At 41.7% G+C, this 12,927-nt stretch overlaps 1 protein-coding gene across 2 annotated transcripts in view; it reads left to right on the top strand.

Annotated features, from left to right (window-relative positions):
• Positions 1-457: 457 nt before the first annotated feature.
• Positions 458-12,927, top strand: part of FBXO42 (F-box protein 42) — a 93,023-nt gene continuing 80,553 nt past the window's right edge. The window contains exon 1 of one of the 2 annotated variants that reach the window (XM_058552990.1): positions 458-646. The gene's annotated coding sequence lies outside the window, so the exon portion shown is untranslated. Of the gene's footprint in view, positions 647-823; positions 1,228-12,927 lie in introns of those variants that run through there. The other variant, XM_058552991.1, reaches the window with a different exon arrangement.

Here is a 12,927-nt window from a genome sequence, read left to right as displayed (position 1 = left end):
CTTCGCTTGCACAACCGAGGCACTGAGTTTCCCTCCTTCAGTTGACATCCAAGAGCACTTCCATCCGCCACAGCCCACCCCGGCCCCGGGGGTACAAGTGAGCTAATTCCTGGTCAAACGTCTATCAGAGTCCAAGCTATTGGCAAATCTGCCCAGTTGCCCCAGGCAGTGCAGCTCTGGCGTCGGCTCTAGGGACCCAAGGAAGGCGGGCGCGGAAGACGGGCGCGGAAGACGGACGTTTCCTCAGTCCAGCATCGCTCCCCCAAGCGGCGTTCCAACTTCAGGTGAACCTCGGCCCGGGACCACATCCCTTTCCAACATGGCGCCACTCCCAGGCCGCCCCGCGCGAGCCCGTCGCGTTGACGTGAGTGCGCGCGCGTCCTCCGCTCCGGGCCTTGGCGCATGCGCGCTCCGCGCTGTCTTCTCCTGGCCAGAGTAGCGGCCGCGGCGGCGGCGGCGGCGGTGGCGGCGTTTGAGTGAAGGAAGATGGCGGCTCCGGGCGGCTGCGGGCCCAGCCAGCTGTGAGGAGCCCCGAGTGCGGCAAGCGAGGCCTGAGGCGGAGCGGCTCTGCTCCGGCCCTGTCCCCGGCTCCCTCACCGCCGTCGCCAGCGGAGCGAACCCGAGAGCGTGGCGCGGGCTGGGCCAGGTGAGGCCTCTCCCCGTCCTGGGGCCGCGGTGAGGAGCCGGCGCCCCCTGCCCTTTATGCCCCGGGCCCGCAGGGGACAGTGGGCGCCCCGGGGCCGCGCAGGCCCTGCACCCCGAGCGGGGTTCGGGGCCGGCTGGCTTGCGAGCCTGGCTGTCGTCATCCTCGGTGTCCCTGGGTCAGGCAGGAGGGAGGAGAGCTCCTCTCCAGCTAGCCCTTGGGATGGGAGTGAACTCGGCCCCTCTCCTCAAGCAGGGCGGTTCTCGTCCCCTCACAGGGGCCGCGAAGGGGTGTGCGACCACGGCAAGGATGGCCGTAGGGGTGTCAGATAATCTTTCCCCCCGCCCTCGAACCTTTAACGCCGCAAGAGGAGCCGGAGTCCGGTGCCCTCCCAAATTGGGGCTGCGGCGAGGGGCCCGCATCTCTGAGGCTGCAGCTGCAGAGATTTTGCAGTTGGCTTTAAAAATAAAACAAACGCAGGCTTTCCTGCCCCTTAGCTTTTTGAGCGTGCCCCCAGCGAAGTGGGAACTGCGGATCTCCTTGGTTGAGACAGCAATCCACGTTGTGACTGTGAAAGGCTTCTGGTGAGAACTGTTTGTGCAAAGGGAACGGTGGAGGGTGTGAACGGATTTGTAAACGAAGGGAAAACAATTTTAAGCTTCATAGTCTCTGCACAGTAACTTCGTGCTAATGAAATCCTCATTTCGTTTGAAACCTTTGGATTGTTAAGATTCGGAATAGCCGGTTGCTTTTGTCTGTTAAATCTCCCGAATTTTATTAGGAAAATAAAAGCTTCATTTCTTAATTGCCGAGGTCTTTGGCCTTTTCTGTGGTGGGATTCTCATTGCTCTGGATGAAGATTCAGACACATTACCAGTTCTTACTTGCTGGCAGGAACGTTGTACTATGCTTGTTATTCCTTTTTGGGAACAACTTGTTTTGTGATTGTTCAAATGCTAATTTGGAGACTTTGATTTAGTTTCTCTCATGTAGGGAAGCCGGTTTGAAGCCTTGTGGTCTTTTCCTTGAGGAATGATGGCTTCAATTGGAATTGTGCTATGAGGAATTGTTGAGGCGATGGCTTTGGCTTGGGCACACCAAATACCTTTTGCAACTTAAATTTGTTTTGCTTATGCTTAAGAATGATGACATCGTGGGTTTAAAGGGACAAGGGAAATTGGAGAGGAAATATCATCATTTAGAATTGAACATTTAAAATTCAGTCATTAGCTTTTACAGTGGATAGTGATGCTCTGTATCAAACTCCTAACTTTGAGCATATTCATGTGTATAATCTGGTTGAGTGCCCTTTCTATTGTATTTTGTCATTTTATACCCTGTAACTGTTTGCTTTTCACAAGTCCAGTATCAATATATTACTCAATCTACATTGACTTTCAGGCGTTTTGTCTACTTCAAAAAGCTTTTAATTATTAAATTGACAACTGTTTAGTTTAATATTAGCCAATTCTTCGACCATTTTTTCCTTTTCTTAAAGCCTTTTCCATAGAGATTTGTAGATTTTCTTAGTGACTTTGCTAAGGGCATAAACCTGAACCAACAACTTCTCCATTGTAGAAAATTGGAGAGCCACTTGACATTTCAATTTGCTGATAAAGAGTCGTGAAATTAATGCAGTAGAACATCCTGGTGGTTTGACATTCTGCTTCTTGGCATAATGTGTTGCATTGTTGTGCTAAATCATCATCAGGTATTGATGCAAGTTTGTGACATCTATGACATCATTCACTCTCCAGCATTTTGCCTCTTGCAATTCTGTACCTTCTCAGAATCATAAAAAGAACAGGATCGGGAAAAAATAGTTTAGGATGCTTCTTAATACCTATTTTCTAGAAGAGCCTGCATCTAACACTGCTTTATGTAGTTAAAACCTTTTGTAAGATTCCGAGCTGTGTGATTCCTGCCTATTATGAAGAGCAAGCAGAGAAAACGGTAAAAACCTCTGGGTTTTACAAGAATATTGAGGTCCCCAGAAGAAGTTATCTCAAAGATGAACAAATATGTGATTATCTTTCTGATTCAGGGTTGTTTTAGTCAGTGAATTAACTCTTCATAAAAGCAGAAGCAGGGGGCTGGCCAGGTGGCGCAAGCAGTTAAGTGCGTATGCTCCGCTGTGGCGGCCTGGAGTTCGCCAGTTCGGATCCCAGGCGCGCACTGACGCACCGCTTGTCAAACCACGCTGTGGCGTCGCCGCATATAAAGTAGAGGAAGATGAGCATGGATGTTAGCCCAGGGCCAGTCTTCCTCAGCAAAAAAAAAGAGGAGGATTGGCAGATGTTAGCTCAGGGCTGATCTTCCTCACAAAAGAAAAAAAAAAAAGGCAGAAGCAATTTGGTTAAATAATGCCCTTCCGACTTCACAAGATTGTTATGTGGATCAAAAGAGGTAATGTTTGTGAAAGTACTTTGTAAAATGTAAATGTAAGAGTGATTATTCGATAATCAGTTTTATAAAAACACCTATTGAGGGCCCTGTAAGTGCTGGGCATTTTGGGAAGTAGATACTAATGATTCTAAGATAAGATGGCTTTTGGTCTCAAGTTGCCTACAGTCTGGTTGGGGAGCCAGACAAGGAAACCACTTAAATATAATGTAGTGTAAGAAGTGCATTGAATCCAACCAAGGGAGTCAAGGAAGGTTTCTCAGAGCCGGGATGGCTTTCCCCAACCTTTCCTATTATTCTGCAGAAAAATCTGCCTTTTGTGAGTGACTTTTTATAAAAACTGTAAAAAAAAATCTGTCATGAGTTCTTTTCCCTTTTTATTCATTCATTGTCATGACACTTCCCACACAGTATGCCCCAGTTATGGTTTCTGCATTCTCAAAAATCCAACAGAGTCTTGGGAGAACCTTTCTGAGAGTGAGTCATATGCACAGGCAACAAACACAAACGTTGCAGCTGCAATTAAAATATCTCAGATTACTAAGTGGTGACAACTTTAGAGTGATGATGCTTTTGTTTTTGTTTTTGTTTTGTAAACTGGCACAAGAAGCCTTGTATGCTTTTAATTTGATCACATTTGGTTAGTAAATGTTTAGTTGTCCGTCCCTTAGAATGTTGACTATAAGTGGTTATTAGTACTTCTCCTTTCTCTCAATAATAAATAAAATGAGAAGGTCTTTTTTCTTTTTGGGTAAAGCTGACAGCTTACACCAGAACTATCCTAAAGTATTTTATAGAATCTATTTATGTATGTGGATTGAGGTTGCTTAGCATCTCTGATATTGAATTTCTATATCCCAGTACAAGTTCCTCATCTTAGTGCTGCGGTTGTTTTCTAATTAATTTAGCATGTTGTCACCTGCATTGCAAAAATTTTATGAGTTTTTGGATTGAGTAGAATCTCTAAGTGGTGCAGTATTAGTTGAACGTGTACAATCTGGATCTTAACTGAAAATGAGTGCTTTAAGGTTGTAGTTGACAGAAAAGTGAAGGAGATGTGTTCATTTTTCTATATTGTAACAGTTTGTTACATGTAGAAGGATATGACCTATAGACAAGTCATTTTAAAATTGCCCAGCGTCATTCACAACGTATTTTTTAAATTGTTTCTTGTGACATTCTTCTAAAGATCTTATAAGATTATGACTTAGTGGTACTCCTGTAGCTTAATTTTGCATTTCTCTACTCATTCGTGTTTTGCAAAGCAAATTTGCTTTGAATTCTGATTCTTCCTGTAGTAAATTTCTACTTTTTAATTTGTAAGTTCTTCTCCCAAATTTTTTATTTAATTTTTTCCAGTGTTGCTGTTCTGTGCTTTGCTTCAAAGGTGGAAGTATCTTGTGATGCTTTGTTACTTGTTTATATATGTAACTCTGATAAATGTATAGATATTATTATATAAAGCAGTTATTGTACAGTTTTACTACTCTGGACAGTAACTTAGCTTAGACAGTTAACTTATTTTCTCTTGTCTTCTAGTAATATATAGTTTTGATGTGGTTCACTTAATTTCTATAAAGGCAAGTAAATTTTAGTTTTAGCTACAAATATTCCCTTAGAATATTTAATATTTAGGATACTTTTATGTCAGCTATTTTAAGGAATTAGCTAGAATGGTATACTCTTACAAATTTGTGTTTCCTTTATCATTCTCATTTTAAATATTTGATTCATGTTGCCAAAGAGAACAAGGAATTTTTTTTCCAGAATGAACCTCTTGGTACATTTTTGGAGAAAGATTTATTTTATTTTATTTTGGTGAGGAAGACTAGCCCCGAGATAACATCCATGCCAATCCTCCTCTTTTTACTGAAGAAGATTGGCTCTGGGCTAACATCCATGCCCATCTTCCTCACTTTTTATATGGGACACCGCCACAGCATGGCTTGATAAGTGGTGTATTGGTGTGCACCCGGGATCTGAACCTGTGAACCCCGGCCGCCAAAGTGGAGCGCATGTACTTAACTGCAGCGCCACCAGGCTGGCCCTGAAAGATTGATTTTAATTATGAATTCATCAGTACGGTTTTACTAAATGTTACCTCTTCCATTTGCTGGCTTTTCAAATGAAAGTCAAGGAAAAATGGAATTTATCCTTCTATTTCAGTATTTCATTCTAAAGCTTTTTAACTAGTAGTCTTGCTGTCTCTTGCCAAAAAGGAGCAGTGTTTTGTCTTGGGATCAAGCAGTATTGTGTTTGCCGTATGTTCTGCAGAACTGCTTTCTTAGCTTTTGCTTTGAGATACTTAACATCTTTCCAAATAGATCCTCTGGTCTAGTCAAGATCGAGTACCTGCTCTCTTCCTTATTATTGAATCTGAAGTTTTACTTTCCTTTGGGTCCTTCAAATTTTGATTTGTCTGTCTTTCTCACTTCTGTCTTATTTTCTTAGTAAATGCAGTTCTCTCTTCCAAAAGTGTGTTTCATAAATCATAATGGGATTTTGGGATATAATTTCCCATAGAGATGCATAATGATGGATGGGTTAGAATTTCACACTTTATTTAACTTAAAAGTAACTTGATGGTAATGAATTTTGAAGACATTATGCTAGGTGAAATAAGCCGGACATGAAAAAACAAATATTATGTGATTACATGAGGTATCTAGAGTTGTCCAATTCTACATTATGTATGTTATATCAGGTACCTGAAGTTGTCCAATTCATAGAGATGGAAAGTAGAATGCTAGTTGCTGGGGGCTTGGGGGAGAGGGGAATGGGGAATTATTGTTTAATGGGTATGGAGTTTTAGTTTGGAATGATGACAAAATTCTGGAGATGGCTGCTGGTGATGGTTGCACAACAATGTGAATGTACTTAGTGCCACTGAACTGCACACTTAAAAATGGTTAAAATGGCAAATTTTGTATTATGTATGTATTACCACAATAAAAAAAAAAAAGGTGACCTAATGGTTTACATATACTCTGTGGGCTGGCTTGATAACCATTTATTTTAACATGGTAATTAAAATCATAGGCTTTCGCCCCAGGTAGATCCAAGCTCATACCCTGGTTCTACTTTCCTGGTGTGTGGATCTTAGCTTGTCTAGGTCTCAGTTTTTTCATTTATAAAATGAGGATAATGATGTCTATGTTATGGGACAATTGAATGTGGGAATGCATGTGAACTTCTTAGCACATTGCCTAGTACATAGTAAACACTCAACTCTTAAACATTATTATTATATTGTTTTTGTGGAATGTTAAAACTGGGACAAGGGGAGGGGGCCGGCCGGGTGGTGCAAGCGGTTAAGTGCATGAGCTCTGCTGCGGCAGCACGGGGTTCGCCGGTTCGGATCCCCGGTGCGCACCGACCCACCGCTTGGCAAGCCGTGCTGTGGCGGTGTCCCATATAAAGTGGAGGAAGATGGGCACGGATATTAGCCCAGGGCCAGTCTTCCTCAGCAAAAAAAGAGGAGGATTTGGAGATGTTAGCGCGGGGCTGATCTCACACACAAAAAAAAATCTGGGACAAGGGGAACGTATCTCCTAGCTTCCTTATAGTGTAGTCCCAGTGGCATACCTGACCTGTAGCCAGGAATGTTTTCTTTTTTCCCCACGTGCTTCTCTTTCTATCCTTAATTGGAAAATTGGGCTTATTCATGGCTTCATTTGACACCACTGCCCTTATGTCTCTTAAATCCATCTAGACGTGATCTTTTATGCCTCTTGGTTTTCCAGGGACTTTATAGAGCATGTCCTCTAACTCAGCTGTCTAAGTGTTCACAACTGAGTCCATTATTTCATCTCTCTCCTCCCTTAAGGTAAAAACCTTCTCTATCTAAGTTCCCTTCTCAGTATTCACATTTCTGTAGGTAGAATAATTTTATTCTGGTCTGATAGACCATAAAACTGGTAATCACTTTTTCCCCCGTAGTGAGGAAGATTGGCCCTGAGCTAACATCTGTTGCCAGTCTTCCTCCTTTTGCTGAGGAAGATTAGCCCTGAGCTAACATCTCTGCCCATCTTCCTCTATTTTGTATGTGGGATGCTGCCACAGCATGGCTTGATGAGCGGTGTGTAGATCCATGCCCTGGATCTGAACCCATGAACCCTGAGCCGCTGAAGCGAAGCGCACAAACTTAACCACTGTGCCACCAGGCCGCCCCCTGGGAATCAGTTTTTTATACTCTCTTTCGTCTCTTGTATCCTGCCATGTAGTTTTGTATTATCTTCCGCAATATCCCTCAGATTTCCCTGTTTCTCATTGTATTTGCTGCCATGATGCTAGACCAGACTTTCATGAACTGAAGGCAGACTGAATTAGTGTTACAGTTCTTAGCTGGTCTTATTGCCAGGGCTCTGCTATTTGCTAGTTATACGATCTCAGTCTCCCTCATCTTCAAAATGGGAATTACAATCCCTACCTCATGACGTGTAAAATCTTTAACTAAATGCCTAACACATGTTAAACACTCGGTGAACAGTAGCTGCTATTTGAGTTTTTCTCTTTGGTAATCTTTGGAAATGGTTAAGATTGAGGTGACAGTATTATGACAGACCAATCTTAAGGGACTGCTCTCTGGACTTTTCTCCTCTGATCAAGAACCTGTGGTACCTCATTATTGCCTACCTCCCCTACTTATCTTTGAAGCTCTCCATATGGCCCTCATTGTTCCTTTCCAGCCTTATTTTCCGTGACACCCATCATGTAGTCTGTTCCAACTAGGCTAGTCTCACTGCCTCTCATGTATATCATGTTCAGTTGTACAACCGGGACGTTCATCTTCCTAGGTAGGAGGTATTTTTTTTCATTTAACTGCTCTATCCAGCTCTATAGAGTATATCCTGTATGCTCTACAACTTAACCACTGTTCCCCTTGCACAATTAGGTTAAAGTTAATATAAAAAAAAATTATTGTGCTAATTAATTCCTACCAAATAGCTTAAAAGGGATATATCAGGCAGTATAATTCATATGTAATATTTTTAGTGCCTTATAGGCACATTTAGTGTTTACATGTTAGGCACTTAAATAGTCATTCAGTGTATACTTTTGATTTTTATGGGTTGATGTTCCTCATGAGCTTTCTGAGGCATTGCGTGATCCCAAATGTCTGTTGAATCTTTCTTGCCTTTTTGTTCATTGGTCCATTCATTCAGCAAATGTTTATTGATTGTTACGATGTGCTAGGTGTGGTTCAAGGTATTACGGATACAGTGGACAAAATAGGCAGGGTCTCTAATTTCCTGGATCTTACATTTGACATTGGAGAAAGCAATTAATGAGTGAACAGAATTTCAGATAGTAATAAGTGCTATGAAGAAAATAAAATAAGTAATGTGATAATGACATGGAACAGAAAGGGAAGACTAATTCAGATTGGGTGGTTGGGAGAAGGCGTTGGTGAGAAGGGTGATGTTCAGGCTCAAAGACACAAGGCAGGATGTTTAATGCTAAGTTTTGGGAACAGAGGAAACAGCAAGTGCAGAGGACTAAAGAAGGAACCAGGATCCAGTCAGGTTTTCCAAATTGCATTGGCTGCTGTTTAGCTTTTGCTTCTTAATCTCAAGCAATCCTCCCTCACTTTTTTTTTTTTTCTTTCCCTCAATAACATTGACTTTTCAAAGAGACCAGTCTGGTTCTCTGGTAGACTCTTCCACATTCATGATTTGTCTCAGTGTTTCCCTGTGTCATTTGCCTCCTTCCTGTATTCTCTTGTAAGACAAGTCTAAAGGCTTGATTATAGTCATATTTGCAATCCTTTTTGATACTACCGTGTACTCGTATTGTATCACACTTGATGTCAGATTTTTTTGTCATAATAATGCTAAATTTCATCACTTGGTTAAGGTGAAAATCCTAGATCTTTTCACTGTAAAGGTTTCCCTTTACAATGATCAAGTAATCTGTGGGGTGGCAATTTAACACAGTGCAATTACTCTATTCCCCAACCATCTTTCACCTGTTGGTTTTAGCATCCATTAATGATCATGCCTGAATCACTTGTTTCATTGGAGGTTGCAAAAGGATGATGATGATGATTATTCCTTCCACATTTATCAGCTGGCAAGATACCATCAACTGAGAATGAGCTACTAAAAGTCTCTCCTAATAAGGCAGAGTGTTTAATTCCTTCCTTTTCATTGTAAATTTTCTTAGTAAAGAATGGTGACCTCAGTGGTGGCAAGTGAGTTTCTTTGCTATTTTCTGTATCACTGTAGGCACATGGATTTTTATTTATTCGTTATCTTACACTTAATTACAGCCATTAGTCTTTTTTTTTTTTGGTGAAGGAGATCAGCCCTGAGCTAATATCCATGCCAATCCTCCTCTTTTTTTGCTGAAGAAGACTGGCCCTGAGCTAACATCTCTGCCCGTCTTCCTCCATTTTATGTGGGATGCCACCACAGCATGACCTGACAAGCGGTGCATCGGTGCACACCCAGGATCCGAACCCCGGGCCGCCAGCGGCGGATCGCGTGCACTTAACCGCTATGCCATGGGACTGGCCCTGCCATTAGTCTTTTGACGCTGAACTTTGGCCAGTATATGTGTCTTCAAGCTGATGTTGTCCTTTTGACATACCTCCATTGCTCTTTGGGTTGTTTTCTGTCACAACAAGATATACCATGTTCACCTTGTACTCTCCCTGTCCATGACCTGAAATCGGTCATTTTTCTAGGAAGACTTCATTTCTTTTGCAGGGAATACCATTATTAGAAACCAAGATCTGAGTGCTAGGAATGCTCAGTGTTACTGAGTCTTCATTATTTCTAGATCTTTTCGATGGGCAGAGCTAGAAAATATATTTTTTAGAAATCAAAACTTGGTCTTGATATTTCCAGTTTAATTTGAATACATTACAGGGGTTTTTTTCTTTAGATTTTATATTTGTCTCTTCTTAAACTGAAAATCTTTGTTTTTAGTAATGTTCACATTTGCTTTAACCTGCAGTATACATAAGTTTTAAAAATATAGTATCTATATTACTACTAACAAAATTACTGAGGCAATTTAAGATTTCTTTGTGATTCTTTTTACTCTTAGAATATGCTGTCAGGAGCTAGTCAAGAAAATGGAAAATATATTAGATGTTTCAAATAGAGGAGACTTAACGTAGGGAATTGGACACATAAATATTGCAAGACTGAGAGCGGAAAAAAAGTAGGTTAGGGTAACTTAAAGATTAATAACTGTAGTGTGAAACTATTACCTCAAGAGTTGGGGTGACAAAAGGGATAGATGATATTACCAGAACTTTTAAAGAATATGGTGGAGGGATTACCACCTCAAGCACTGCTGCCACTTTCAGAGCTGGGACCGTGAGAAGGAATTGCCAGGATGTGCCACATGGCTGGTGCTTGGACCATCCTCCTCCTCCTAATTTTTATTAATTTCTGATTTATCTTTTCAGTGTTTCTTTTTGCAAAAATAAGCAAATATCTACATATATTCTTTTTTCTCCTTTCTTATACAAAAGGTTGCCATATTATGTACGCTGTTCAGCACCTTTCTCTTTTCACTTATTCTTGGAGACCATGCCATATTGGAATAGAGGTAATCCTTAATCATTTCCACCACTTCATTGTGTGGATGTGCCAGATTTGTTCAACTAGTCACCTTTTGATGGACATCAATAAGTAATGCTTTACTGCTGATTTTTTAAAAATAGATTTTGGTGTGGTGTATTAGAAGGAGCACTGAGCTGAAAGACAAAAGGTACAGGTTCTGTTTTGCTACTAATTAACAGTATGACTTTAAGCGAGTCGCTTAAGTTTTCTGACCTCAGTTTCCTCATTTGTAAAATAAGGGTTCAGTTGCTCCTTCATCTATGAGCTCTCCTGCTATGATTTGTATATTTCTGGAAGTTTTATTAGCCATGTTTTAAACCTGTTGCTCAATAAAATATGTAAGGCATGGGAAAACTATAAATGAGAACATAAAAGTTAAGTTTTAGAAGGACTACTGACGGTTTTATGAACTTGTATCTGCTGCACTGCTTGTTAAAAAAATTAAGATTCCTGGACCCATCCCTATTTTCTGAAGCAATCTCTAGGAAATTTACCTACTAGGTGGTGTGTGTGTGTGTGCACGTGCGCGCGCGTGTGAAGATTAGCCCTGAGCTAACATCTGTTGCCAGTCTTCCTCTTTTTGCTGAGGAAGATTGGCCCTGGGTTAACATCCATGCCCATCTTCCTCTATTTGATATGTGGGACGCCTGCCACAGCATGGCTTGATAAGGGGTGCGTAGGTCTGTGCCCAGGATCTGAACCTGCGAACCCCGGGCCGCTGAAGTAGAGCACACGAACCTAACCACTATACCACCGGGCCGGCCCCCTAGGTGATTTTTATGGTCAAGCAAGCTTGTGAAACAAAGATTACTTCATGTGCATGTGCCACTGTCCTTTAGGTTTCATGGGGATAGGGAGTAGTCAAGATGTTATTTACCTGTCATGAATTCCTTTGCTCTGACCACCACCAGAAAAAATATGAGTGGAAATAAAAATTTCCATTCCCTTACAGCATCTTGTCAAAATGTATTATGTTCTTTGCAGAATATTTTTATGTGTCAGTGAGGAAACTGGCTCTATATGCAAACTGCAAGATTCGGTAGGAGGATTGTGGGATCGTAGAGTACTTGGAATTCTACTTCCTGAAACACCATTTTCACTGTGCTTCTTGTTTGCTCACATTCAGTGAATTCCTTCTTAGAGACTTCAGAACAGATTGATGTGGCAAGTGACTGGAGTCAGGGAAGTTAGATTTAGATAGGTGTTTGCTACAGTAGTTTAAATATGGATGACAATTACCAGCATCATAGCAGGGGGAATAACAATAAAGGGAAGGAGATTGTGAAGAATGAGCTAATGGGGGAAGGTGAAAGTCTCTATGCGAGATACCATGTAATGAACATGTTATAGTTATTTTATTATTTTTTTTGTGAGGAAAATCAGCCCTGAGCTAACATCTGATGCCAATCCTCCTCTTCTTGCTGAGGAAGATTGGCCCTGAGCTAACATCCGTGCCCATCTTCCTCTACTTTATATGGGACGCCGCCACAGCATGGCTCGGCAAGCGGTACATTGGTGCATGCCCGGGATCCGAACCAGTGAACCCTGGGCCACTGCAGTGGAGCGTGCGCACTTAATTGCTTGCGCCACCGGCCGGCCCCTATGAACATGTTATAGTTATTTTTTTGAGGATGATTTTAAATTAATTTCAAGGACTGATTTGTACTGTCTCTTTGAAAAAATGGAGTCATAGAATTGGGCTCAAATTCTGGTTCCTCTTTTTATAAAGCTGTGTAATCATGGGCAAATTAATTTATCTGAGCCCCATTATCCTCATCTGTAAAACCTGTCCCTCTTAGAGTTGAGGTAAAGATTAAATGAGGTAAGGCACCTGGCACATACTCTCAATACCTGTTGATTCCCTTTCCTTTTATGGTCTAGTCTTGACAACAGCTGCATTTTCGTGGTTACTTAAGGACGTGGTACTCAGAGTCCATGGACTGGCAGCATTGGCGTCACCAGGGTTAGAGTGCAGACTGTCGGGTCTCACTGTAGGCCTGCTGAATCCAAATCAGTAGTTCAATGAGATCCACATTAAAATGTGAGAAGCATTGGAACCTTAAGAGATTTCCAATGAGATTTCCTCCTCCTTTTTCATCTGAGTTCCTAAGGATGTGGTGGTGGTTTTTTTTTTGTGAGGAAGATCAGCCCTGAGCTAACATCCATGCTAATCCTCCTCTTTTTGCTGAGGAAGACTGGCTCTGAGCTAACATCTATTGCCAATCCTCCTCCTTTTTTTTTTCCCCAAAGCCCCAGTGGATAGTTGTACGTCATAGTTGCACATCCTTCTAGTTGCTGTATGTG

The sequence above is a fragment of the Diceros bicornis genome, chromosome 13 (assembly GCF_020826845.1).
Source record: "Diceros bicornis minor isolate mBicDic1 chromosome 13, mDicBic1.mat.cur, whole genome shotgun sequence".
NCBI classification, from domain to species: Eukaryota; Metazoa; Chordata; class Mammalia; order Perissodactyla; family Rhinocerotidae; genus Diceros; species Diceros bicornis.
This window is presented reverse-complemented; position numbering and strand designations above follow the sequence as displayed.